We start from the raw sequence: 25,258 nt of genomic DNA on the forward strand, positions 1-25,258 counted from the left end.
CAAGGACAATGGCTTTATTTATTTATTTATTCATTTATTTATTTATTTATTTTTATTGGCATTTACTGACAGCTTCCTTTCTATCTTTTTAATGCAGTTAGGGAAACTGGCTCGTCCATGGGAAAGAATACAGCACATTTTCACAGGGCTGCCTGAGCTATGTTCACCATTTCTTCTTATCTTTAGGTGATGGCCAGCTGTGGTGGAAGCTGAACTAGGGACTCTCCTTCAGGCTGTTGGCAGAATTCATTTCCTTGCAGTAGCAGGATGGATATCCCTACTGTCTTATAGCATGGGCCTGGGACTGTATACAGTTCCCCAGTCAGGTTCTTGCACAGGACCCACTTCCCCTCTTCATCTCAGCAATGGAGAAACTCTCTTTCAAGCTCTCTGACTTCTTTCCACAACCAGCAGGGGGAAATCTTTTTGCTCTTAAAAGTCTTACGTAATTAAGTCCAGACCACCCCGATAATCTCCCTTTCTTAAAGTCACCAAAGCCATACAACCTAATCATGAGAGCAAAATCCATCATATTCACAGACTCAGGGATTACTCAGGGCAAATATACTAGGGGCAGGAAACCCTGGCAGGCACTTTAGCATAAAGCCTACCACAGAATCTATGGTAAACACAATAATAAAACTAGAATTCCAAAGCATCTATCAAAACAGCCCACTGACTCACTGCCCAAAGAAGGCAAAAGCTGTGCAAGAAAGTAATATTAGGTTGACATTTATGCTTATCTCACCCAAAAAAGATATAATAGGGCATAAAAAGGGAATGTGGAACTGAAACAAAAGCAACGCAAAATTGTATGCAAGAAACTAAGAGGGGAAGATAAGGGCCTTCCTGGGTGGGGGGATGTGATGTGATCAGTCTACATTTTTGAGTTTACATGAGAATTACCATTTGAATGTTTCCCATAGGAGGTAGTTGAAATGACTAGAATGGGAATGGATTATGTAAATGATCACAAAATACACAAAAATTACTTTAAGGGGAAACATTTTACTTAAATTATAATTATTTCAGGAACCAATAATAAAATTGCATTTCCCAAAGCAAGAGTCGCAGAATCCCAGACAACTATGACTGTCTTCTGAAAGTGATTCATTGCTCCATAGTTACTGGCAGGAAGAGCTTAAAGTGGCCAGGTAAGCACATAAAGACTTGAATTTCTTAAAATGGTATATCCTATTTTTTATTTTGTCTTAGTCATCTCTGCTTCTTTGAGTACCTCACTCCCTTTACTTCCCTTATAATCCAGAGAATTGCTATTAGTCCAAGTCTGCTACCTGCTGTCCACCAGCTTCATATTCAAATCGTCTTTTACCTCCTTTCCATTTTTGGAGAAACATGAAGACATTTCCTCCTCATCTGCCAAGAGAAAACTTATCAATTCATGTCAGTTTATTATGTAGATAAACTTTCTACAAAAAGATCTATCTCCTCATCTTATTTTCAACTCCAAGTAACAACTCTCTCTCTCATTCCCCTCCCTCCACTACACACACACAACAAAACTTCTAAAGACACACAAGGAAACAAGGAATATAAATAATAGTAGTAATAATATAACTCATAGAGTGTTAGATTCTAGAGATTCAAATAAAGAACAAAATGCCATTTCTGTCTCTGGGTTGGACAAGAGTCTCTCCATCCCATGAAAATGAAAAGCTCTTCTGGGCTCTACTTGCTGGTTTCCCCTTCTGCCTGGTAAGTTACAGAGTGTTGGACTCCTCCCAAGGAGGGGCACAAGAAGATGCTTCCTGGAACAGGGGCACTTGCTGTAGCATAATCCCCCTTACTGAGTTGGCTGGGGAAACAAAGCACCCTCAACTTCTGTCCCTCTGGTGCAGGCAGCAGTGGAAGCCCCATCTGCAGGAGATAAACCATGCAGACCGAAATAGCATTACTAAATTCTGAAAATTAGATTGTCAAAGGAACCACAGAGCCTCAAGAGTGGTCCAGGGTCTGCATGATAAATAGGTTAACAGCCTGCTAAAAATAATAATAATAAAATTTTTTTAAAAAATTAAATAACGTGCCTCTAACATAATAACCAAAATGTCCAGGACAAAGTTGCAAATCATCTATTATATCAAGCACCAAGAAAATCACAACTTGCGTAAGAAAAGAAAATTAACTGAAGTTGAATAAGATAATGAACTGAAGCCCAGAAATGGAATTACCTGACAGAAGTTTTAAAATAGTCATTATAAAAATATTTCAGCCATCAATTAAAAACTCTCCTGAAACAAACAACTATCTTAACAAAGAAATATAAATTATAAAAAGAACCCAACTTTAAAATACAGAACTGAAAACTACAGATTTTTTTTAATGTGCCATATGGGCTTAACAGAGTCGAAATGACAGAGGATAAAAATCAATGAACTTTTGAGCAGATCAACAGAATTTATCCAATCTGAAGAACAGATTAAGAATAGACTGAAAAAAATAGGAACAGAGCCTCAAAGACCTATAGGATAATAACAAATTTCCAACATTTGCGCCATAAAAATTCTAGAAGGAAAGGAGAAAGAGAGTTGCATACTAGCGTATCCAACGAATGAACAGACGAATGAATAAGTAAATAATGGATGAAAACTTCTCAATTTGTGAAACATATAAACCTCATATATGCAACGAGGTGAGCAAATCTAAAACGATATTAACCCAGAGAAATACAAACCAAGAAATGTCATAATTAAACTTCTGAAAACAGAAACAAAGAAAAAAAATTGAAAGCAGCCCTAGAGAAATGGAACATTACATATAGGGGAAAATCAATTTTAATGACAGCAGATTTCTCATTTAAAACCTAATATTTGTCAGCACTGAATATATCAGCCTCAGATTCTACAGCTGGGGAAACCATTCTTCAGGAAGTTTTGAGGGTAAAGAATGACTTACTCAGATGAAGGAAAACTAAGAGAATTTGTCGTTAGTCAACCTACTCTTAAGGATGACTAATGAGAGTTCTTAAAACTGAAAGGAAATGGCAAAAGAAGTAGTACTGGGGCCTCAGATAAAAAGAAAATATAATTGAAAAGGCAGAAATACTGGCAATTACAGTAGACTAATCCTCCTCATTCTTTTTTAAAAACAATATGTGATGACTGAAACAAAAATTATAACACCACCCATACACAAGATAATTGTATTTAATAGTGGGAAGAATAAATAGACCTAAATGGAAGTAAGATTTCCACACTTCACTCCAAGTGATAAAATGTTGATTGTGACTAATGGCTGATGTACAGTGCAATGCAAAGAACAACCACTAAAGAAACTATGTAACTATAAAGACAGAATTCTCCCCAACAGTCTAATAACCCATAGGAAAGCAAGAAGAGATACCTTTATTCATAATAGCCAATATCTAAAAACAAACCAGATGCCCTTCAATGGATGAATGGTTTATAACTGTGGTATATCCATACCATAATTAGCAATAAAAAAGAACAAGAAACTATGATACATGCAACAACATTGATGAATTTCCAGGGAATTATACCCAGTGGAAAAAGTCAATCCCAAAGATTACTGACTATATGATTCAGTTTATCATTATCAAAATGATATAATTTTAGAAATGAAGAAAAAAGATCAATGGTTGCCAAGCATTAGAGATGAGGAAAGGGAGGTGGATGTGCCTGTGAAACTGGGAGAGGAGGGATCCTCGTGGGGATGGAACTATCCTTTATTTACACTGTATTAATGTCAGTATCAATGTTGTAATGTTGTACTACAATTTTGCAAAATGGTAGCACTGGAGAAAACTGCATAAAGGAGACACAGGAAATCTCAGTATTATTTCTTATAACTGAATGTTCTATGGTAATTCATCGAGTGATAGATACAACTTACCTCCATATTTTCATGAGTTGTTTCATCTTACCTTTTTTTTTTTTTTAACAGATTTTAGTTATTTATTTGACAGACAGAAAGAGAGCACAAGCAGGGGGAGCAGCAGGCAGAGGGAGAGGGAGAACCAGGCTACCTGCTGAGCAGGGAGCCCGATGTGGGTTCGATCCCAGGACTCTAGGATTATGATCTGAGCCGAAGGCAGATGTTTAACCAACTGAGCCACCTAGGCGCCCCTCATTTTACTTTTCTGTTTTTATTTTATATCTTCATGGTATCAACTGAACATCCTCAAAGATCCTCTATGTGTGAAATAAAGATTATTCTGAATTTGGGCATGAAACTGCAAAAGCTACTGATTTTTCACAAAGAGCTTAAAGATGCCATCCCAAATCCCTTGGAAAGAGATGCCTGGGGACCTAAGTGTAATTTTTGTAAGTCTGAACATTTGTTGAAATTGAGGCAATTCTGTGAGCTAAACACGAACTCAGCCTTTCCTTGCCTCTCAGGTGAAAATGCTATTTTGAAAGAATAAAGCATATCTAGATGAAAACTACAGATGGAGACACAAAAAAATGCTGAAATTAAAACTGTCTCATATAGTCTGTAATGCTTTAACTAAAACTCTTTTATTATAAAATTTACAATAGAAGAATGTATGGATTATTATAAAAATATGATTTTTTAATATATATTTTTCTATCAGAAAAGTATAAGTAATTCAGTAATCTGAATAAGCACTTACTCCCTTACAAACCAAAACTTCATGCCCCATGATTGCTCAGAAGATAATCATCTAACTCTTAAAAAAAATTATTTTTAAGTAATCTCTACAGCCAAAGTGGGGCTTGAACTCACAACCTAGAGATCAAAGAGTCACAGATTCTACTGACTGAGCCAGCCAAGCACCTCTCATCTAGCTCTTTCATACCAAAAACTGAAGAATCAAAGGAGACTTAAATTTCCATATTAGGGAGAACATGCAGCATGTGTCTACTGGTATCTTCAAATAACCAAATAAATATGAAAAATAAGTATACTTTAATAATACCTTTCCTCCCAGATTATATTTGGGGAGACAAGTTCTAAGATCTAAGAATAGATGATTCACTCAGATAATATTTTCTTTATTACAGTAGACTTTCTAATGGTTCCGGCCATTTTGCTACCTCATAACTCTGGAGGAATCTTGAAGGATCACTGCCTTCATGTAGTTACTGATTTATTTATGCCATCATTTGTTAAGCAAATATTTCCCACTTGCAGTGCTCAGAGCATGGTGTTATGTTATGCCAAAGAGACAGAAATAAATCAGACATGCACTTGATCTCTAAGGAGCAGAACACTAGATGTTCCTTAGGAAGAGCCTAATTTATTTTAAAAATAATATTTGATGTGAATTTGGCACCCCCCCAAAAAATTATCAAAAGCAATTAGGTTTGGAGGAAAGCTTGGCAAGACAGTTGCACAAAATTCCCTCTACTGGTTTCTCAGAAAGAAAATTTAAAGGTCAATGGTCTCAAATTTGTAATTAGTTATAAAAATATATGCAATATATACAGGTATATATACTTCTCTGCATGCATGGATACACATGTACTAATCTAATGCAGTTAAAGTATACAATAAAAATATATTTGTTGTGCAATTTACAAATATAAGTCTACATTTAAAAGAGAGTGAACAATTAAAGATGACTTGATAATAACTAAACAAAGAAAAATTCCTGAAGATAGCAAAGCAACTAGCAGAAAGTCTCATTATACCTGGTGTCACAATCTATGGTACTTACATCTTAGTCTTTGATAGTTTGGGGAGGGAGAGCATGTCTACATTATCTTTGCATCTTATTAAAAAAGCAAATTAAGGGGCGCCTGGGTGGCTCATTTGGTTAAGCATCTGCCATCAGCTCAGACCCTGATTCCAGGGTCCTGGAATCCAGCCCCGCATTGGGCTCCCTGCTCAGCAGGGAACCTGCTTCTCCTCCCTCTCCTCCTCCCCAACACCCAGGCTCTCTCTCACACTCTGCTCTCTCTCAAATAAATAAACAAATCTTTTTTAAAAAACACAAATTAACTAAAACTAGCCTTAATTAAAGAAACTATAATAAGTGATGTTTTTTCATTATTTTTAGAATAGTTCAAATTGTATTATATTCATATTATTAAGGCAAACCTTCTTTAGCAATGTGCAACTCAAGACCATCTTTCTGGATTTTACTTTAAACATTTTAATGGAATTATTTAAGATACATTCATACACAAACAGGGAAATGGTTTTCAGTTTTACTTTAAAAAAAATTATAGTGCAATACACATTATTCCAAATTAGCAGTACTTCCCCCCATGACATCCTACCTGAACGATCAGAAATTAAAAGGAAAAATAATGTAAAGGGCTTCTCCCTACCCCCAGAAACGTAAAGAGATGCAGCTGTTCTAGCTTGAGGAAATGATTTTGAATTATTAGTGTCAATCAAAGACGTTGATTTCCATCTCCTGATTAAATCTATACAAAAGATCTTCAAACATACAGTTCAGCTGCCACCAAATGACAAATCAATCAAGAAAGACAATACAAGTGAGTGATTAGGCTGCGGGCAAAAGATAATAGTATATGTGGGTGGCATTTTCCCTCTCATTCAAAGCCCTGTTATTAATCAGAGAATGGGAGTGGCCATTTATTTCATCTACTTTTATTTAAGCATTAAAAGATTTCAATATGAGCATCCTGTACCCTGTAAACATTGAAACAACAAGGTTTTTAAGTACGTTTCCTTAAGAAAAAAAAATATTAAAGGTTTACTCAAAAACATTCAGTAAATGTGGGTGGGCAGAAATTGTTTTGAAGCAAAAAGAAAAAAAAAAAGAAAAGAAAAATAACCCAAACTATAGATCACTCAATTAAGCACCAAAAATGTCAAGCTTTTTCCACATTTTCTAGATTGATTTACGCTCTTATCAGGTTGGTTGTCATGTCCAATAGGGTTTGATTTCCATCACTAAAGTCAAAAGACTTCAGGCAGTAAGACAAATGAAACAGGAAAAATGCTGGTGACATTGAATTCATAGCTAAAAGAGAAACTTTGATTTTGGGAACTTAAGCATGTATTGTTTTTATCTTTTTTAGTAAATATTTTTGAGAAGTCCTTACCTATCTGACATATTTAACATCATTTATGATTGAAATGAATATATCTAATGCCAGCTCGCTTAGTGTAGATGATTTTATATCTATTACTTATATAGTCATTGTAGAAGCTCAAAATTTAATAACTTTATTTTAAAACAGAATATGTACTTTGATGTCTAATTTTAAAAATCATTTAAAATTGTCTTCATAAAAACATTGCTAATATATCAACATGCAAAATACTTTAAAAAGTGATCAAACTGTTAATTTCTATTCCAATTCATGACTACAAAGCACTATCACTTTTTAAAAAACTGGACACTTTGTGATTTTATGCATAAAATATATTGAGAGATCTTAATCAATATTATAAAATTACTTTTGGATGCTTGCATGAAATAAAAAGCATATTAATACTACTAGGAATAGCTGATGTTAAGTATTTATTTATACTAATCCATACTAACAACACTTTAAGATAAATTATTATTCTCATTTCATACATGAGATGCCTGAGGTACAATGATTTGCAGTCACACGGCTACCTAGTGACTAGTGCTAATTTTTCAAATTACCCATACATCTATTTTTAACATTTAAAGAGGTCATAGAGATTTCTCTAGAGATGTAAGCAAGTAAGTAATACCTGAAAATACTTGTGGAAATGCAATCGAATTTTTCCTGAGATTTATAAAATTCCAGTGGCATCCTCACAGTATACTGCCCTCTCTTCCCCACTTGAGCTGTTTTTTAATTGGTCTAGAAGATGATCAGTGTCAGATCAAGTCACTTGGTCTACCACTGACCTATATAACTATTTTCACACTCTTTTTTTTAAAATCCTATTCTCTATATAAGAAGAAGCACATTTTTAAATTCTACCTATTCACTATCCTCTAGTGTCATTATTTTGGTGCCCCTCTGAAACATTTTATTTTATTTTACCTTTTTACAAAAAAGAGATAACTAGAAGTAGCACCATTGTGTATTCCAGGTTTAATATGCCTAGAACACAAATATATCTTGACTATGTGTGTGCATGTATGTTTTTACACATAAATTATGAAAAAGTGGCTATGGGTTTTCTACAGAATGCTCTACTAATCCATATTTTATTTTATTTAAATTTTATTTAAATCTTTTACCTGAAACTCCAAACGATTTATTATTTATTTTTATAAAAAACGTTCTCACCCTTAACTCTACCAGGGACATATACTTCATGTGAAGATCGATTCTAAACTACAGCTTTTTAAAAATTCTACCACGTGTGACCTATCACAGTAATGGACACAGAGCAAGAACAAGTATTGGCTTTTTTTTTTTTTTTTTTTTTTTTTTTTTTAAGAGAGGGAGGGAGGTCAGGGAAAGGAGAGGAAGAGAGAGAATCTTAAGAAGGCTCCAAGGCCCAGCACTAGCCGGATGGGGGGCTTGATCTCACAACCCTGAGATTACGACCTAAGCCAACATCAAGACTTGGCCACTTAATGGACTGAGCCACCCAGGTGCCCCAATACTGGCTTGTTCTTAAACTACCAATTAGCCTTAAAAGAAAGCTTGTAAACAAAAATGGTTTCACCCTCTGTACCAATTTATTTTCATCAATAATTTTCCATGTTCTGAATTAAATAACTTTGGAAATCTAGTTCTATTGGGCTTTTATAAGCACCATTTATTATATAGAAAAATATTTCCATTCAACTTATTTGTTTCAAAAAATAAAACAAACATTAAAAGGCATTACTTAGGATCTAAATTAGGCTATTGTGGTAGTTGAAGTGTTTTGAAATATCCCCTTCCCTTTCTTATAATTATATTCATGAACTCATTGATGGCACACTTGGTCACAAAATGTGATCTGTAGTGATATGCCAATTCTAAGCACAAGTCCTCAGATTCATCATTTAATTCCAAGAAGTTCTCCTTTTTCTGAGATGACTGATAAAGGCAATGCCCCAGATAGGAGATACTCCTTTAGGATTAGCCTCCAAATAGTAATGAATGGTAGCAGAATCACCACTTACCCAAGATAGACAAAATTTTTTGTTGGAGCCCCTGAGGCTTGGGGTTGCTACGATCTTGTGACCTTGGCATAAAATGACTGGTCCAGCCAAAAGAGAACATGTTTTTATTTAAAAGTCCTTATTTTCTCTAGTCACACAATTTTGTATTATCTTAACCAAAATAGCATTTGGTTACATTCACCAATACAATATTACGTATTTTGGTGCCTACTGTGTGCAAAGAACTACAGTTAATAATTTAAGTTATACAAAATGTATAAGACATGTCACAAAGCAATGTAATTTTGTAAATTTGTAAATTGAGTTCAGAAAAGGGAGCATTTTCATGGTTTGGAGAGTTGTTTAGTAAATATCATTGAACAATGTGTTAAGTTAGCAGTACCTTAATTGATGCTAAATTTTAGGTGGGGAGTGAGGAATACACTGAGCGGCTTACAGAGGGAAGAAAGTTGCAGATGGAAGAAGGAGGTATGATTAAGGTTAAACTTGGAGATTCTTCGTGATGGTGGTTGGATATAAGACGGGAAACTCAATCTTTTGGATGTTTGTTTTCCCCAGTGTTCTACTACAGGGCACTATCCACAGAATAAATGTACTTCATAATTAGAGTTCTAAGCTCAAATGATTGTAGGGTATCTTAAAATAGGGAAATGGTGAACAGCGTTTATCCATGCTGAGTTTCTCAGAGAATTTAATATACTGAGATACATTGTGAATCTCTGCCATGAAGACACAATTTTCAGTTTTTTCCTAAAATTAAATGGCCATAAAACAACTCTTTATGCATCTTTATTAATTGAAAGGGAACTATATGGAACTCAATTTAGGAAATGCTTGCAGCACAATGCTTAATACCATACTAACTGTTTAATTGTCCACAATATTGCCTTCCAAACTTCTGGGCATGATAATTTTTTTTAAGATTTTATTAATTTATTCGACAGAGATAGAGACAGCCAGCGAGAGAGGGAACACAAGCAGGGGGAGTGGGAGAGGAAGAAGCAGGCTCATAGCAGAGGAGCCTGATGTGGGGCTCGATCCCATAACGCCGGGATCACGCCCTGAGCCAAAGGCAGACACTTAACCACTGTGCCACCCTGGCGCCCCATGATAATTTTTTTAATAACAAAGTTTCATGGACTCCCATAAAATATTACTTGCACTGGGTACATGATTAAAAGTATTCATAGCTGAATTGAAATTTCTGAGTTCAAAATCTTAATTTACTACTTCGAAGACTCTGTACTTATGTGACTCTGTGCATGTTAACGTCTTTTAAGTTCACCTTCTCAGCTGCAGATGGAAGGCAGCCATTATACAGCTCCTTCTCTGTGTGCTTGTGTGTCAGTGTGTGCACGTGTCCTGAAGTCAATGAGATTAATCTATGTAAAGCTGACTGGCACCAAAAAAAGCTCAAAAATATGAGTGCAGTTTACTAAGAAACAGGTATAATCTCTGAAACTTAAAAGTTGAATAGCATTTGAAAATATATTTAATTAACAGCAATACACATTTGGAAAATAGAAGTAGCTCTTAGTGCAAGATATTTATTTACTGAACTATCCAGTATGTGTGTCTCCGTGGATTTATAATCCCTGTAACACTCTGGAGAGTAACTGTTCTAGGCACTGCAGAATGACTGAAGGTTTTTGAAGAGAGGAATGACAGTAAGAAAGGTGTATTTAAGGAGATAAATTTTGTGGAAAGACTGTAGAAGGGATTCAGGCAATGAGAGAGAGGTGGCAAGATCAGTGAAAAGACTGTACTATTCCCTAAGGGCTATGTGCATGTAAGCATTATTTCACTAAAAAGTCAATAAATGGCTTCAAGGCAAGAATTTTATCATATGCTCTAAAAATGCTCAACTGTCTTCAGCATAAATAGAATAAATCAAATCAGAGAAAGTTCTATAAGAAACACAAATGGAGAGATAGAAGAGAAAGTTATGAGGTATACAATTCTTAACACACTGCTGAAGTTATTTTTCACTGGCACCACTAGGGTCCTGCTGTCGCTGGAGGCCTATGGTCCTGTGTGGCCCGTATCAGACATAAACTCTGACGTGGAATGAAGGATGAGGAAAGGTGTACTAACTCTAAGGCCCAGACCGAAAAGAGCTGGCATAGATTCCTGACAGATTACTTACCTAAATTGCAATCCAAGTCGCTGGGATATTATTTACATTCAAATCATTATGAAACACAGGGTACATGCATTATACCTGCATTTAGTATTTTCTCAAAGCATCTCTAAAGCAGATGATTTGGTACAATGGCAACTTTCATTTGAGGATAAAGAAGAGTCTATGATCGATTCTGCATGCATTTTTACTGAAATATGGATTAAAGTCAAAGAACAGGTTGAAATTCAGGGTGATTCATAGTAAATGAAATTTAGATAAATAATGTTAAAAAATGTAACACCTTCTCAGAGAAGAGACAACATTATGCTTATTGCCTTATTGCTAAATCCCAGGTTTGTTAATTACCAGATAAAGCAATCTATTTTAATTGCATCTAATTAAGATAATTTAGACTCCAGGGTATTGTTGTTGTTGAAAAAGAAGGAAAATAAGAATAAAAAATAATATCGAGGAAGGCAGCTCTCTTTGTATTTGCAGACGTTTGTTAAAACTAATAATTAAAAAATTTAAATATTGATTTAAATTAGAAAATGTTTGGAAAAATTCTTTTGAAAAATAAGTACATACGCTGTCTATATGTTATTATAATGCATGAAAATATATTTAATAACAAGTTTTTAAATTATTTCTATTATATTAAAATGCCAATCTTCGCTGACAATGCATCTCACTGTGTTCTGGAATACAAAGCAAACTTGGAGACTCATTTTCAACAGGTCTCTTCACTATTCATGTGTCTATGGTGCTATCTCACAAATGACTTATGAATCTACTCTTCTTCATTGGCCCTTTCCATATATTTGTCCAAATTATATTCTTAAGTATATATGTAAATATATATATATCACACTTTGGTACTAAATAGGTTTGTAGTATAACATGTGGACATGTAATTCCACCAATTCAGAGGTAGTTGTGGTAAGCAATATTTCTTAAATGAAGCTGCGGTTATGGAATATTCCATAACTGACATGCCATATATATGGTTTTAGCAAGGTAATAAAAAGATAATCTGTTCCTTATTATACTGCCAATGAACCCTGATGTTTTAAAATTCTTCATTAAAAGATTGTCTTTATTCCCTTTAGAAATGCAGTTCCTAAAACCAGCATTGCAGGGTTTAAAAAAACAATATTCCTTTTTTATTATAAGAGAAACCCATGAGACAAATTATGCCATTAAGAAATTTCAGTCCAACTAAGAAAATGAATAAACTTTCAGAATTTTACTTTTAGGATGTAGATGCATGTCTGGCAAGAAAAGCAGACACTCCACCATCCACATTTGACTTCATTCTCTCTGATGAAGAAAGAATAGATTTTGGTTCTTTGATTTTAGTATTATAAAGCAGGAAGATCTCTCAAAATATCCTATGCAGTTTGGTTTTTTTTTCTCTCCATGCAATAAAGGAAAGTGAAGAGTCCTGTAAGACCTATTAGGAAGGTGCTATAATACTTTTTAACTAATAAAAAAATGCAAGTGTTAAAAAATAATTATTATCTGATTTCTTTCTAACATGACAGTCACACACAAAAGAGGAAATCACCATAAACATCAACTAAAGAACAGAAATGGTATAAGCAGGAGAGATCATAAAATGCTATTTTGATATATTCCTTTAATCGTAGTCATTCAAAAATGGTTATTCATCACCTGTTTTGTTCCAGACACTGAGCCGAGCATTTGGTGTTATCATTTTCAAGCCTAACAACAAACCGGTGAGGTCGTTAGTTTTCTAATTTCATAGATGAGGAAACTAAGATTCAGGCACGTTTCACTTGCCAATATAATGAACTGGTGTGTGGAGCCAAGATTCAATGGGAAGTCTATTGCCAGAGCTGATTAATTCTCCACCATAATTTTTCCTTATTCCCAAGGAACACTGGTAGAGATAGTGAGGGGTTTATAAACATCAGGCTTTGTCCTGTTTTGTAGGAACTAACTATGTACTTAAGAAGCAGGAAAGGGTACTCAAAACAGCAAACCAGTGTATCTGACACAGAGAACCCACAGTGTGTGAAGTATGTGCTCTGAATATGAAGAGCGGAGATAGTTGTTTGAGGTGATTGAAGGGAAATTTCATGAATAAAATAGTTGTTTCTTTGTATTTTTCTTTCAGCCCAAGACTATACTTAAATAAAAATGTTCCTCAGCCTTCAGGAAGCATTGTTTATAGATCCTCTTGTTAAGGGTTAATTGTCCAACTGCCTCATAAAGTGAAGCATGTAATTGTAGCAACTGTAAGCACACTGCCTGGGCATTTACTGTTTTTATTGAGGGATCTTCTCTGCTGCAACCTACACTCCACACCCATATCCCCTCACGAAGAAATATGCAACAACCCTCACAATACGTGCAGACTCTGGGCCATTCTGAGAACTGAGGGGAGCCTGAAAGACGAGGAAATGCCACTGTCAATCATTTCAAAACATAGGGAATGGAAAGTAGGGCAATGATACTTAAGAACTCCAATGCCTTTCAGGGTCTTTCAAAAAAAAATGCACAGTGATATTCTGTCAATATCCTATAGATGCAGATGAGGAATTAGAGAAAGATGGGGCTGTGGGTTTCGGAAGTACAGTAGAGAATATTAGCGGGCAGTATTAGTGGGTTTCGGAAGGATGGTAGAGAATATTAGCGGGCAGTATTATACTAGTATTGCATAATATTCTACATTGTATTGCTTGTTTTGATTTCTTTGCCCTGTAAAGACTGGACTTAATTGAGCTGTGTGGAATCAAGATTGGTTCTGTGGACACAGGGTTCGGAGCTTTAGAGAGGGAGCAGTGCTCTTGCCCGCACTGACAATGGGGGTGGCAGTGGCAATCAGCAAGTAGATGGTTTGGGATCAGAGTCAGAGTTCGTGTTGCGAATTTCAACAATGATTCCAACATGGAGTTCTTTCACTGGCAAATCTAGGAACCCTTTGGTAAGGAAGGTGGTGGTGTCTTTTACTGCTAAAAATAACCAGTGCTTTCTGGAAGATCAGAGTTTCACAAAATTCATTTTTTTAAGATATGCTTTTACTGCAGTCAATCCCAACTCTTCATTACTGAGAGAGCCAACACTATGCAACAATTCCAGTGTTATAATAAGATAAAGGTATTTTCATGGACAAGTTTAGTATCTTTGCACTAGTTTTTCTGTGAAAGATAATACTTTAAAGTATTTTTTAGAAGCCGAGGGATGATAACCTTGGACAGAGACCTTGTTTTTTAAATCGGATTTAAATGGAATTATCTAAAATGAATATGTGGCTCATTCAGTGTCACTCCAGGGTCTGGCAAATATCAAAGGAAAGTTACGTGATCAACACGAGTCTCCTGAAATTTATTTGTATCAAATTAAGATACTCAGGGAACTCCTGCTCTATGGAATTCACCTCCAAGTTTTGTTAATGCAGATTGATGCTCTCTGAAGCAGGAGCCGGACATTTTACTTTCATAGATACCTGAACTAGACAGACTGACTTTGGAAGTAGCTATTGACTTTCTGTATCCCAGGCAGTTTCATATTGATCTTGAGGCAACTCAATTACCCACACCTAGAAGAGGCAATGAATTTGAATAGTGTTCATGGCTTTTTTTTATACATCTTTTTCCCTCTTTGTGAAGGGCAACGACTTACGCTCTGCAAAATGAATCAGTAAGGAGATACTCTTGTTCTCTTCTTGAAGGTAACAGAAAAGAATCTTTAAGATAAAGTACTTGCTAGCCCAACGTGGAGGTTATTTATGAACACTTATTCTATTCAACTTTGATAGTCTAAATGATGAAGGCATTTTCTTTTTCTTTTTTTTTTTAATTCTAGGCTAGTTAAATGTTAAACCTCAAATAGTTGAGATTTTAAGAAGTGATGTCTCATTGTCCGAAGTTAATAATAGAGAAAAAAATCATATACAGAGGAGAGGAGAAACATATTGCAGGATAATTGAATTACTTTTTATTGAGCAATGGCAGGGCGATTTAATTTTTCTTTTAATATAAAATTGTAGCATTTCAGGCATTAGAAGACATTAGGGAGTGAGCTTTCTAATAAGAACTGAGATGCAATCGCGGTGGTGACTCCATCAGATGCTACTGGTGATGTCTGGTAAGTTATTTGACACTATGATTCAAGTAACTCTAGGGTTCCTGGAATAAATTCAGATAATTACCCACATCATCTCGTAAGGGTTGTTATGGAAAGTAAATTAAATAATGCATACAAATGCCTTATACAAGTGCCTGGGACAAATTAAATGACCAAAGGTGTTATTAACAAGTTCAACTCCATTATTTAACAGGTAAAGTAAGGCATGGTAATGTTAAAATACTTGATTAAGGTAACAAATCTAATTAACAACAAAATGAATTAGAAGCACTGCTTCTAGCATTTCGAAATTCGTCATCTGAAATCAAACTATGTTTAATTCTCATTTTCATGTCTATCGCTACTTTTCAAGTTAAGCAGTATGCATATTTATTGAGCCCTCTTCTGTTCAAAGCATTGACCTAAACACTGGGGGAGATATATTCATAAATCAGCACTCCCATGGAGCTTATCATTTAATAGAAAAAATAAGAATATAAGATGAGGATTATAAAATAGGCACAACATTCTATAAGCGGAAAGATCACTTTTAGTTAAAGGCAATTGAAAAAGATTTCCTAGATGATTTGTTATTGAGAAGTATTTTTTAAATGGATTTCTGTTCTCCTTGACAAAAGCTTATTATAGCTCATTGGGCTCCTTGCGCTTCCTCCTAAGAGCATGCACATTATACTGCTGTGCTTCCACTCACCCTATGCCTTACACCTTTTTGTTGTTGCCATAAATACTTTATTTCGGGATGAAGACATAATCACCCAGGAGTTTCAGTGTTTAAAAGCCACAATCACACCATGTTGTGAAAACGTTTAAAAAAAAATGAATAATAAAACTGCTTGGTGTCAGGAGATTTTCCAGCCTTTTGTTTGATCACACTGATCTTTACACCACTATCATTTAATCCACATAAAAGAAATAACCTTTCCTTTATCTCTAATTATCTGTCCTTATATCTGAACAGCTCCCTATTTCATTTTAAAATAACTTTTAATATAAGGAATTTTCATAATACCTGATTAACTTTTCAATTGTTCTCTACACCTTAGCTCAGCTTTAACCATCTGTCCATATCACCCCATCCTCCAGAGCTGGTAGGGACACATCTGAACTCTCTCAGCTCTCTGGACCACAGTATTTGCCACAATAAATGGTCATCGTAAGTATTCCCATTTTCTCCCTACTAGAAAATGAGTTCGTGGAAGGCTAAATCTGAGTCCTTTACCTCTGACATTCAATAAATGTTTTCTGAATGGATCAATCAAACGGAGCTCTTTTACAAGGAGGAGATTTTACCCTGTACAGCTGGTGTACAAAAGAGGTTTAAAAAAAATCAGGAGTAGTCAAGAGAACGATTTATACGTTATCTTGAGAAAGAACATAGAAAAATACATATAAGATTGACTATCCTGAGGTAGGAGAAAAAGAAGACCATAAACATGAAGGAATCTAAGGTACCGTAAGAAAGTCATTAAAATGGTTTGCTTGCTTTAATTTTCTCATTTAATTATAATATGTTTGCTCAATATATTTGGATGAATCATATTGTTTAAACATGTTTCATAAATATGAAAGCAGAAGATGAGTAATAATTACGAAGGGAAAAGTTTAAAAAATAAAACCCACTCTAAAAGGAAATTTCTAAAGATTTGAATAAAAGCTAGGATGCCCTCTGGTGTGCATACATTTTAAAAACAGTCTAATACCTATTTTTCATATATATTCTCTAAGCACTAATTGCAAAAAAAAATTCCATTACTAAATGCAACAATTCACAACGTATTTAACTTCAAAAGGCCCAAATACTAACATAAAGATATTTAATGAATTTTAAAAATGTAAATGCAAATCAGCCTAATCTTTTTTGTTTATGTGTGAGGGTAGTAATTTCTGACTAAAATGCCAAAGCCTTAAGTTCTCTATGAGCTTGTCTACAACTCATCACAGCATTATGAATAAACATGACTGGAGGAGTATGCAGATTTCCTAATAGAAAAGCCATGAATGTTTTAACACCCAGGGGTTCAAATTATAATAAAGGGATAGCACCTGTCACTGGAGGCAAACTACAAGATCACCTTTGCAGTCCCTGGAGCAATTAAATCACTGACAATTTAGCCTTTCTCTGGCAAGTAGAGTCTCCAAAGACTTCCAAATATATATATACATATATAAATCTCAGAGGGCCACATGTAGTACAGTTGCCTTACATTACACTTGTTCATTTTGTAAGCATTTTTTTCCAAATACCTTATTAATTTTTTTTCAAAGAAGCTTATGGTGATTTCCTGTATTTTACTAAATTAGGAGAGGAGAGATTACATGTCCACTTCTAATCCTTACAGGTGATCACTAATATGATATGACCTTTCCATTTCAATAAAATATCCCTCTATGTAGTATGTATGCAGATGTGATTTCTGCATTAGTGCTCTTGCAAAATATTTGACTTAATTTACCTAGTGGCATACTTGTACAGGAAAAATATAGAGAAAGATTACGCTGAATGCTCTGAAGGAACTAGGTAGCATTTTTACTACTCATGTTTATCCATCTGAGAAAATACAGAAGCTGGTCCTGCTTACAGCCTGATTCTGAGGGCTTGTTTCTGCGGAGTTTCCTGTTTTCAACATCAATACACCACCATCCTGACCCCAGCGTCCTGCTCTAGGGAGACATGGTAGAGGAGAGGCTTCCTGGGATGGGGGCTGGTACCCAGCCGCTGGCCCACTTACGGCGGAGTGGTATGAAAGTGAAGAATGCTGGAAGCAGAAGTGCAGGGTATAGGAACCTAGAAGAAAGTAGAACCCTCAGGTACAAAAGAAAAGACCCACAGCGCTAAGCAAAGACATGTGTGGCTTAAACATCTCAAGGAGTAACACTGCAGGAAACAGGGGAAGTAGCTTCTCCTGAGGAAAACCTCTACAGTTGCAGTAGGGCCGTTGAGCTTCTAGAACATGACATACTCTCTCTGGGTTCGGACACAGGACCTACACTGCTTAGATTCAGATTCTAGAATATGACATACATCACCGTTCCGTTCAGGCCACCCTCTACTCTATGTGCTGGCTGGCTGGCAGTGCAGATAGTTTTCTCTTTTTTTTTTTTTTCTTACCGTCCTCAATAAGCTCACATTAACTGAAGTTACCTTAGCAACTATCCATTCTTTATAGCCTAAAATGCATAGTTAGAACCCTTCACTGTACTCTGGCGACTTCGCTGTTGCGCATCATGTATTTAATAGTGTCATTTTCACAGATGGTCCATTACAATGGAGAAAGAACAGAGAGAGAGGGTTTAAAATATCAGGAAATTAGTTCTGTGAGAGCAAATAATTAATGACTATTTCACAACATTTGGTACTGAGAAGATGAAATTTTAAATCCTACAGTGCTGCTAAATTTCCTGAATAGATGATGGAGGTAAAGAACGGCAACCGAGAATGAATCCATATATCCCATAAACATTTTTTAAAGCTCCTCTTATAAGCAGACTTTTCGTATTAGCTACTGGAAATTGAAATAGCAAAAGGTGATGTCCTACCTTATGAAAATTCACATATTAGTAGAATAAGATGTGTAGAGAAGTATGTAAAATGTAAACATTAGTAGTGATAGTAGCAAAGGCATAATAGAAATAGATCTTGAGGTCAAATTTGAATAAATAAAGCTCTGTGTGAAAAAGTAGAAGAGGGATACCTAAGACTATGCCTTTCAAATAACCTAAACAATTTTCATTTTTTAAAATAGAAGCTACAGCTTTTTCATACTCAGTTGAGAGGCTGGTAACTTTAAATAATTGCCCTCTTAAACATTGTCATTTAAGAGAAGACTAAAGCCTTGATTTTAAAAAAAGAAAGATGTGTGTGTGTGTGTGTGTGTGTGTCTGTGTGCACGCACGTAGATGCATCTGCAACAATAAAACAGGTTCACATTCAATTGCTATTAGTGGGAAGTTACAGATTTTGTTACTTAGAAATGATATTTTAGCTGAAAACACTTAGCCATTCAGGTTGTAAAATTTAACAAAGACATACCTTGTGATGTGTATTACCTACTGTCTAGACAAAATGAGGAGTATAGTTATATATGCCAACTATATCATTAAAAAACACTATTTGGGGTATAATTCTCCTAGTTTATGGACCATTATAAATTCCTAAGATTTCTACTAAAATTTCTTATTTCTGTGCTCCACTTCAAATGTACGGAATGAAAATTTTCCAAGAAGGGATTGTGATTCTGTATTTGTAGTAATTTCCCCCAGTAAGTCTTAGATAAATTTGGGAAACATTTTTGTAAGGGATAAACATACATAATGATTACTTTTAGTGTGGTTTTTTTGATTGCTAATAATTAGAAAGGTGTTGGATGAGAAGGGGAATGTGTACTACAATATTGCTTCTCAAATCTGCCTGTTCATTAAGAATTACCTGCTGAGTTTTTAAAACACAGTTTTGGGGACCTTGTTTCAGATGGATCTGCTTATGAAACTGTAGGGATTTTCATCTTTTAAAAGCTTCCCAGATAAAAGTTTTATTAGCACTATCTGGGGATCCTTACTCTGAGGCTTCTTTGAAGAGTTGAAAGGGTTGGGAAAATGTCCTGGTCAACAAATAATTAAATTTGCATTGTCTAAGATCCTAACAGTTTTTATTTTCATCTATTTTTTTTACTACCTAACTTCTATCCTATCATTGTGCCTTTAATCTGTTTTGTACTCCATGCCACCCTTAAAGTTATCTTTGTAAAATACTAAGCAGCTCAGCTCATTCTCATTCCCTTCCTAAAAAATTTCTAAGGCCCCTCAAAGTTTACCCAAAAAATCCAAAAACACCTCAGTTTTGCTCATCAATATATTTCTTTCTTCCTTTCACCAAAGACCTACTAAATACCTACCATGTTCCAGGCAATGTTCTGGGTGCCACATATTGACTGGTACACATACATACAAACACACATAAAAAAGGCCCATGTTCTCATGGAGTTTTCCTTCTAGAAGCAGGAGACAGAAAATCAGATAAACACCAACAGTATATATAGAGCACTACTTCCATGATTCACTAGATAGCAGTAGCCAACCCAAAGACAGGCATAGCATCTAAACTCCACTGAAGTCTAGGAAGTCCCTAAATGGGTATGATTAGGGGTATGTTCACCTCTGAAACCAAATACGAAATTTTGTGTATATATGCATGTTCAGAATTTTTGGAACTGAATGTACATTGTTCTTGCCAGGTTGATCAGACGGGTGGTCACTGGCCCCCAAAGGTTTAAGAATTATCTTACTGCAGATGTATCTGACAAATTCAAAAGATCTCAGATCTCAGTCAGAAGGATGTATGAGTTTCCTATTGCTGCTGTAACAAATTACCATAAACTTGGTGGCTTAAAACCACACAAATTTATCCTCTTATAGTTCTAGCAGCCAGACATTTGAAATCTGTTTTACTGAGCAAAAGTCATGGTGTTAGCTAGACTAGTACCTTCTTGAGGCTCCAGCTGATACCTATTTCTTTGCGTTTTCTAGATCCAAGAGACTTATATTTCTTGGCTTGTGGCTCTTTCCTCCATCTTCAAAATACATTACTTAAATCCTTTGTTTCTGCCATCCTATCTCTTATGATCCATTCTGATTTTCTGCTTCTGTCTTAGAGGGACACTTGAATTACATTAAGGGCCTACCTGAATAATCCAAGATAATTTCCCCCACCTCAATATCCTTACTGAATTGCATCTTCAATGTATTTTTTGCCATATAAGTAACACTAACAAATTCTGGGAATTAGGATGTGGATATTTTGGGGGGACACTCTTGACCCTAGGGAAGTATTTAAGAAAGGTTGTTAGATTATGTATAATCCCTGAAATCATAAATTCTAAGTGGCCATTTCCTTCTTGTAGATATAAAGTCACCCAGTCCCTTTATACACAGAATCTTATACAGCAAGCCCAATATAGCTTACATCTGGGGTTTGCAAATTTTTCTGTAAAGTAACTATTTTAGGCTTTGTGTTGTAACTACTCAACTCTGCCACTGTACTGGGAAAGTAGCCACAGGCAATATGTTAATAAGTGGACAGAGATGTGTCTGAATAAAACTTTATTTAAAAGAAAACAGACAGTGGACAGAATTTGGCCCATAGTCTAAAGGTAGATGACCTCTTGTTAAGACAGTACAAACGTATTAAGCATTTATTAAACACCACTTTTACATGAGGTTGGTTGTTAATAAGCAGTGTAACGTGTTGTAGTCTTTTGTTTGGACACAGATGGTTTCACATATCATTTCTCTCATTTATAAGTGACATAAAATTAGAGAAATTAATCTCTTAACAACCACATCTATATAAAGGTCACATTTATTTAATTAAGTTATTTTTAAGATATCATATGCAAAGCACATGGCCCTGAACTTGGAACATATTAAGCACTCAATAAATACTATTTTATATTATGTCCACAAATAGTTTCTGGGGTATCATCATTATTTCACTTGTCACAGAGACATACCTACAGACTTAATCAATAAAAAAACAGAGTAAATGTGCATTATTTTAAACATGAGTAGGTACTAAAAAGTATTAAAAAGAAGTCACAGTTAATATCTAGCTGTATGTTTGAGATGTTAAATGAGTTTAAAATATTACTTAATAATTACTAGAAATAAAATTTAAAACTAGACTTTTTATTTATTCCTATTATAACAGTAGAAACAATTTATACATCTAATTTAAGAGTAATTCAACTTTAAATACCATGTACACTTGACTTAATTAAAAACCCAAAATGTACCATTGTGTGTTTTCACTGCTCAAGAAGTACTAATGACATTTTGACAGATGGACTTGGCAATCAATTAAAAGTCAAATTAGCTTTCGTCTTATTATGAAACCTTTCAGATCCTTTCAAGGAGGATTCTATTTGAATTAGACAGTGCTGATTGGTGATTTGATATTTTAATATGTACTCTTTTCAAATTCAAATGTCACAGTCCACTTATTCAAATTACGGCATTATTCCTATGAAAGTCCATTTCACACAGCACCAAATGAAGTGAAATATTGACAGAGCCCAATTATTTTCCAAGTTTATAATATGTATGAACTTACAGAGAAAATACTCAGTTTCATAATGTTAATATATGAAATTATTTTGACCAAACTATCTAAAACATCATGACTTAAGAGAATAAATAACTTCTCCAATTTATACTGTAATTGAGGGCTATTAAAAAATTGTTACTATTTTGATACTTACTCGATAATCATAAAAGCCAAATCAAACTGTTTTAAACTTACTTATAGCAAACACTTTTCTTAATAGAAAATTTCATATCTTGTAAGATCTGGTTTGAAACATAAATGATGTGGCATTTTTGGTGGTTTTATCTTAAATGCAAGATTAGAGAGCTACATTTTGTCTTTTGCTGTCTAGTGTTTTGTATCATCTGATAAAGAATTCTTCATTTTAAAACATTATAAAATATTTGCCAAAACTTAAACCCAGTTCAGAAAAAATATGAATACATTTAAGTATCTTATAAGAGAAAAAGTACTTGCTTTAGATATTAACTCTAAAATACTCCGATAATATTTATTTTCTAATCCTGGAAAACTGATAGTTTTAAAGAAAGTTCTATTTAATTTTTGTGTGACTATCAATAATTCTAATTTTATTAGTGATCATTAGTTCCAAGCATGTAAAAGTTACTAAAGGACAAACTATTATTTTGATACTTTATTAGATGCTGTAGATACCAAAGAGTTAAATAAGTCATGATCCTTTCCTTTAATTCAAAGAGATTATAATGTAGTAGCAGAAAACATGTAAATTGTGCATTATTTTTCATTCATGGTTCATCTGTGAATGAATCACCATTATTTAACATGGAATGAATCTTTGCATTCATTGTTCAGCTATGCTGTGCTAGAAATACAAAAATGAAAAAAATTGCATCTGCCCATGGAAAAGTTATATTCTTTAAAAAAAAAAGAAAAGATTTTATTTATTTATTTGACAGAGAGAGACAGAGAGAGAGAGGGCATAAGCAGGGGGAGCAGCAGGCAGAGGGAAAGGGAGAAGCAGGCTTCCCACTGAGCAGGGAGCCTGATGCAGGACTCAATCCTAGGACCCTGGTATCATGACCTGAGCTGAAGGCAGATGCTCAACTAACTGAGCCATCCAGATGCCCCAGAAAAATTACATTCTAAGTAAGGCTTAATTACTGGTACTTAAAAGGCAAATTAGAGGTTAATGAAAATAATTTGTTTTGAACACAGTTACATAGTTGGTAAGAAGTTTGCATCTATTATGAGTATAATGAGGAGAAATATTAGAAAAGATACAATTATTTGATAGGAGAGATAAAATATGGAAGATACATAAGTATGAATATATGCATGACATATGTAAACATGAAAGCCACATGCCTCTGGGAGACTTTTGGTATGTTTCATGCATGAGAGGGCATTTGAATTGGGGCTTAGAGGGTAGACAGTATTCTTACAAAACAAAGTAAAAGGGAGAGATCTTCCAAAAAGAAAAGATGGGTCAAGCAAAGCAATAAAGGTGAGGGGGTAAAACAGGTCAAATTTGGGGAAAGTTAAATGGTTAAGTTTTATTTGAGTAGAGTCCCAGTGTACATGGTGTGGAGTCAGGATTCACCTAATTAAAGGGAGCTCCTGAAGCAAATTTGCACTTCACTCCATATAGAAGGTCAATTTTTAAAGATTTTTGAACAGAGATACGACACAGAGGACTATTTTGACAGCATTTAGTAGGAAGGGTTATAGGTTAAGAGAAACTAGAGACTGAGAAACAATTTCAAAATAAGATACACAATGGATTAAGTTAGTGTTGAAAAAAGAATGGAGAAGCACTATAGATAGAAGAGAACAGTTTGGGTAGGAGCCCCCCACCCCCAGTACAGTATTGCATAATAGTTCAAACCATCTTTGGGGCAGAAAGGTCAGCAGTCAGGGTCTTGCTTTTCATTTGTTCTCCATGTGACCGTTAAATTTCATTTTCTCCTCTGAGACCAAGAACTAATAACAGGACCTACCGCATACACTGGGGAGAATAAACTGAGATGTATGTGAAAAGTGCCTAGTACAGTGTCTTTTAGAGGAGGGTGGTGAAGATAGTAGAGTAGCTAATGGCTGTTATGAATGGGAGAGGCAGAAGAATAAACTGAATGTGATTGAGGTTTCCATTCTGATTGAGCTATTAACAGAAACACAAAAAGCTGGAAGGAAAGAGGGTGACAAGGCACTGAGCTAAACTAAAAATCTACACCTGTTCTTCAAATATCTTGCATTGTTAGCTCTTACTATATATTGACGGTCTTCTTTTAGACTTTGGTAATTTTTCCTAATTAACTGAGTTATTCTAAGACACAACTGATTTTATCAAAAGCTTCTGATATTTTGTCCTACTTTTACTACCATAAAGAGCAGTTGGCTTGCTTCTGTCCCCACAGGTTTACTTGTCATTCATCGCCTTCTGCTCTATTGATTAAATGACTTTTTGTGAATTTGTATTCAATCTAACACCTCCCCTTCTAAGAGGTAGGACCCAGAAAAAAGATGCAGTTTCTGGGGCCAAATAGATTGTGGCACAGCTGATGCTCTGTTGAAAATCTATACTGATTGCAATAACTGGATCGATCACGTAGCCATCTGCATTGATTGGTAAGAATGCTGACAATTTGAATAAGCTGTCATTTTGCATTGAAAACCATTGCCAAAACCTCTATGATTAAAACCAACTTTCTTTTAAATAGAGGGCAAAAGGAAAACAAAAACCAAATCAGGGAACGAAAAAGATATCTATGAACAAGAAAAATAATACCACTCCTTTACCAACATCACCATGACCACTAAACACACTTTTATTGCTAAACCTCTGGTATTGCTCACAGAATTTGTTTTAATGTTTAAAATGACAGCTTTGATGTGGATAGATAATAAGAATGAAAAGTATTTAGAAACATAGAGCTCTACA

The sequence above is a fragment of the Ailuropoda melanoleuca genome, chromosome 1 (genome assembly GCF_002007445.2).
Source record: "Ailuropoda melanoleuca isolate Jingjing chromosome 1, ASM200744v2, whole genome shotgun sequence".
Classification (NCBI taxonomy): Eukaryota; Metazoa; Chordata; class Mammalia; order Carnivora; family Ursidae; genus Ailuropoda; species Ailuropoda melanoleuca.